Source organism: Myodes glareolus, chromosome 23 (assembly GCF_982192425.1).
Source record: "Myodes glareolus chromosome 23, mMyoGla1.1, whole genome shotgun sequence".
Taxonomy (NCBI): Eukaryota; Metazoa; Chordata; class Mammalia; order Rodentia; family Cricetidae; genus Myodes; species Myodes glareolus.
In genome coordinates, this window is record NC_142048.1 from 24,342,631 (window position 1) to 24,347,613 (window position 4,983).

A 4,983-nucleotide genomic window follows, 5' to 3' on the forward strand; every position below is an offset into this window, starting at 1 on the left:
GTCTTTCTCCTCTGGCGGATACATGGCGTCTCCCTGACTCTGCCTATTCTCTCTCTATATATATATCTCTTCCAACCTGGCTACTTTCTCTTAAGCCATTTTATTAACCAATAAAAGCAACACATATATAGAAGACTTCCCACACCATATGTATATATATATATATATATGCATATGTATATGTATATATACATTGCTTAGTGTATCTTTCATCTGAATTTTTATATGTTTTATTCACATCATTTAAATGCATAAAATCTTAGTAGAGAAAGAAAGGAAGTGTATGGACTCTTAGCATCCAGGTACAACTTTCAAAGAAATTCCTCTTTATGGTATGGTGATCTGTCTTCCTGTGATAAAAGAACAAGTTACTTCAGAGCTCCCTCAGGTGATGAACATTAGTAAAACCACAGGGAACCCCACTTCTATAGAACTTCTTAGTCATTACAGAAGCTGTCATGGACATCATCACATTCTTGCATGTGTTAGATATCTATGGAGAATACATATAAGTGTGTATATGTTTTCTAACCTACAAGGAGCTGTCCATACTTTAATGCTACTATTCTATATACTAAAACATACATTGTGTGCTACCAGTCATTTCAGGTGTCTTATAATATATCTGTGAGTGTATTTGTGCCAATGTATATATTGGGGTCTGCATGTGCCTTCTTAGGCTTTCGATCTGTGAATATCAGGATATTGGTACTCCAACATTTAACATGAGACTTTGATAGGCTACTCTTCAGACTATAGCATTCAATGTGACTGAAAAGAAGAGCCAGTTATCAAAACATTTTCTTTTGCTTTACTTTGTTTTATTTGCTTTTTTGGTATTGCCAATATTACTGTAGCACGGAGCTTTGACTTGTGTCAGAGAATAGATGGCAAACAAATGTAGACAGAATAAGTTGGAAATGCAGATAACCATGCCCTGTTTCATAAGTTAGCAGTGATGAACCTTTGTAGGTTTGGGGTAACATGGGGTTCCTCATCTTCTGGTGGCTTATCATCCATAAATCTCTGAAAGAATAATAAGAGCCTTAAATTTGCAATTCTTAAAAATCAGCATGAGAGTTGCAATGAATTCTCGCTTAAATGAACCAGTCTTAAACACATGATTAAGTAGCTATGTGGTAGAGCCCTCAAATGTGCTTTTATAGACGTAGAGTTGATGGCTGCAGATATGGCTCAGAAAGTAAAAACTCTTGCTGCTCTTGTAGAGACCTCGTGCTCTGATCATAACACCCACATGTTTGCTCATAAACATTTGTAACTGGAGCTCCAGGAAATATAATCTCTCATGGCCTCCACAAACTCTTCCATAAATGATGTTCACATATACTCATGAAGGTAAACACGTTTTTAAATAAATAAAATAAGTTAATTTTAATTTTGCAGACAATATATTTTTATCATATTATTTTCTTTCCCTATTCCTCCCAGATCCTCCTCACCTTTCTACCCAATCTAATTTGTGTTCTTTCTCTCTCTTTCCTTCTAAAATAAAAAATAAACTAAAATAAAACGATCAGCACACAAAAACTAATTGATTTCTTATAATCCATAAATAAATGACCTGTCATAATAGGCACAATGATTTAATTTATGTAAATAAAAAATTAAAATAGAAAATTTTCATTGTCTTCTGTCCATTCAAACAATTTGTTTGGGTTTTTATAAATGACTTATTGGCTTTTAATACTCTTCCTGTCCGAAGTGTTTTACATTTGTTTAATAATTTGCTTATGAAAAAAGAATTTTCAAACTATTTCATAATAAATGAGGGACTCTTTGGGGTCTATCGAATAGCAACAAGTGAGAATTCATTTAATCCCTAACACATTCTAATACCTAAGCTATGTCTTAAAGGACTGGGAAGCAGTTACAACACTATGGAACAGTGCACTAAAACCATTCTGTCTCCTGCCTTGCAATTGTGGACAAACTGAATGAATGTGATAGACATTATTTCTTGACTTAAGTAAAGGAGGGGTTTGGAAGATTCCCAGAATATATCATAATATATTATATAATGTGACAATTTCATTTGTCAAGGACAACATCTGTCCCTAATGAGGAGAGTCCTTGGACAGTCAATACAAGCTCGGTTTACCTTTTCATTTGATTACCTTGCAGAGTCCTGTGCAGTCTTGTAAAAACCATATGACACTCTTTACTTTCCCCACACTGCTCCATCTTGGACCATCCTGTTCTGTAAAGTTGTAGGGTGAATAGTATGTAGAAGGTGACTGTATTACACAGTGATGTGTTTGAGGAGTATCCCTTTCTTGAACATAGTGCAAAAAATAGAAAAACAGAACAAATGCACATGTGAAAGAATGATATCTTACAAACAAGTGCAAATGAAAGTGTGTAAAAAAAAGTCAAAATCCACAGGCACAAGAAGACAAGAGTATAAAACTCAATGACACTGTGTGATGAAGGTGATAATCAGGGACGTATAATATAGCCCTCCTGATCCTGAATATGTTTTAATCTAAATTAGAGTAAAAAGCCTGCTGTTATGTAAGGACAAGTCTTAGAACTCAATAGAAATGATATTATTTTTAGCATATCTTGTGGAAGAAAGCAAGGTAATAGCTCTGATGTTAAAAAAGCTTTTTAATGGCTAACATAAAATACTATGCAATTTAATTTTGCCATTTAAGTGTAGCAATTTTGCCTAAACTTAAAACAAATGTCACATTCTGTGAAAATATATAAATTACATGAGAAACTTCTTTATTGAAAGGAAAGAGCTTTGGGTAAGCATATTCTTTTTAAGTCCATTGATACAAAAGTGAGTCATACAAAGTTGTTAAGAGAAATTATCTGACTAGATTGAACTCCACAATGCAGCATTTCCACAATATAATTTTAACCAGAAGGTGTGTTGAAAGTATTATCTATGCAAAATATTTCCTTTTCAAATCTATTCATTCTGAATTTAGACCCAGTGTTAATGTTTGGTTGTTTAGATTAGCCCCATATACTTGGACTTATTAATGAGATAAATGTAGATGTAATTGAGAAAATTAGAAAGGAATAATAATTATTTTTATGATGTTTGTTATGCAAGTCTTTTTATTGTCGCAATAACCTTTAGTCCTTCTAGGGCTTGCAGTTGGTTATGTTCATGTATAGATTGCTTTCACTGAAGGTACTTTTAGAAAAACAGCATCTCTAGAGGTAAATTTTGATAAAAAAAAGAATATTAATGTTGAGGTGGACCATATAGACTAAGCTTCTGCATGACCCTCCCCCACAAAAATATAGTTAAAGCTTTTTACATGAAGAAAACATGGATGCTTACTAAATGTTTATCTTGTGCATGCCATTATTCCAGATGTGTTCACAGATGTTCATGATGAATTGCGGTAGCAGTACAAAGTTAATCTTTAACAAAGCTTGACTGTAGACAAGTTTACTGAGACTCTGAGTGCTGAAGCTCTAGGAAAAACCCTCAATCCAAATTGATGTGAAAGTCAAATATTTGTTTATATTTCTTCCCTTGAAGTAAAAAAAAAAAAAGTGTTCCATGCAAATCATTCTGCTAGAAGACCCGCTCTTGTCCCCGTCTCCGAGTTTCGTACCAGCTTTAACTGCCTCAGAATTTCAAGGTCATGACACACAGAGGGTTCTGTTTTTTATCTATTGGCCATTGATATAACATGAGTTGTTTCTCCCCACAAAAAAAAAAACTAAAGTACTAATACTAACAATGTCAAAGTACGACTCTTTTTAGTGAACTTACTCTTGACTTGGGTAGTTCCATAAATTAGGTTACATTTGATTCATTTTCTAGCGCCATTTGAAGGAGAAATTTATAGTCAGCAGCAACAGATGAGGCTGAGTGGAGGTAGAGAGATGATGACCATCTGCAAATCAAAAATATAGCTCAGAAACAACAAACTCTGAATGTATTTTGACCTTGAATTTTCCTCATGTGAAAATACAATGTAATATTTAAACCACCGGATCTGTTGTTGTTTGATATGGTACCACTAGCAAACTAAGGCAGTTACCACCCCTCAAAAACACATCCTTTCTCTCTCACTAGAATTTTGAGGTTATTTTATGTTGGGAAGCATAGTATGTAGTATCTGCTGAATAGAAATCTAAGTGATTTTCATGCATCAAACATTTCATTATCCATGGTATAAGTAGAAATTGTGGAGCTGCAAGACCTACACTTAACTCTGGGCTCTGGTAGCTTGGCAGCCTCTACCATGTCCTCTAAATCTTGTTCTCATGCCCTAAAGTACTGTGGAATCCTCTGGAACACTCCAGTTCATTTTAAGCACCCATCGTTAACTATATATTTTCAGCCAAATTATAGCAAAAGTAAGATGTTGGTCATTTTTAAAAGCATTCATTTTTCTCACCCCATTAAGTTTCATTTTCTTATCATTCACCAAAATCCTGTTTGTGAAGAAGACAGAAAATTTGCCTCCACGAAGTCTGCTTTCCCAGTAGGTTTTTTCATTTTCCTTTAGTGAAACTTGGTGATTCTTTCCAGGGACATAGGCACACATGCTTACTGTACACTCTTTGCATGTATCCAGGTCAGGACATGGATGCAAACTATCTGAGGTTGTAAGGCATGATCACCACATACATGTCTCACCATGTAGAACCTTGGGGCTCATCGATTCCCTGCTGATACCATGGCAAAATACAATAGTCCTGCATTTATCCAGCATCAACAATAGGCATGTGTTTTTCAGATTTTCCAAATGACTCAGAGAGTACAACTGCATATTGCTTAAGCCTGTCATCCTGAATTTGATTCCTAGAACTTATGAGAGAAGGAGAAAACAGGCTCCTAAAACTTGCCCTGTGACATTTGCACATGTGCTGTAGCATGCATAAGTGTACAGACTTGCATATACACATGCACACGTACAAACAATAATTATTTTTGAAATGTCCTAGAAGGGAAAGATTATAAGAGTCAGAGCATCAGACAATTGCTAG

At 34.8% G+C, this 4,983-nt stretch overlaps 1 long non-coding RNA gene across 1 annotated transcript; it reads right to left on the bottom strand.

Moving 5' to 3' along the window:
* Window positions 1–835: 835 nt before the first annotated feature.
* Window positions 836–3,540, bottom strand: LOC125413939 (uncharacterized). Its single transcript, XR_007236094.3, has 3 exons — window positions 3,320–3,540; window positions 2,136–2,293; window positions 836–1,026 (listed from the first exon to the last, which is right to left on the bottom strand). It is a non-coding gene; the product is annotated as an uncharacterized LOC125413939 (long non-coding RNA).
* Between the last annotated feature and the right edge of the window lie 1,443 nt (window positions 3,541–4,983).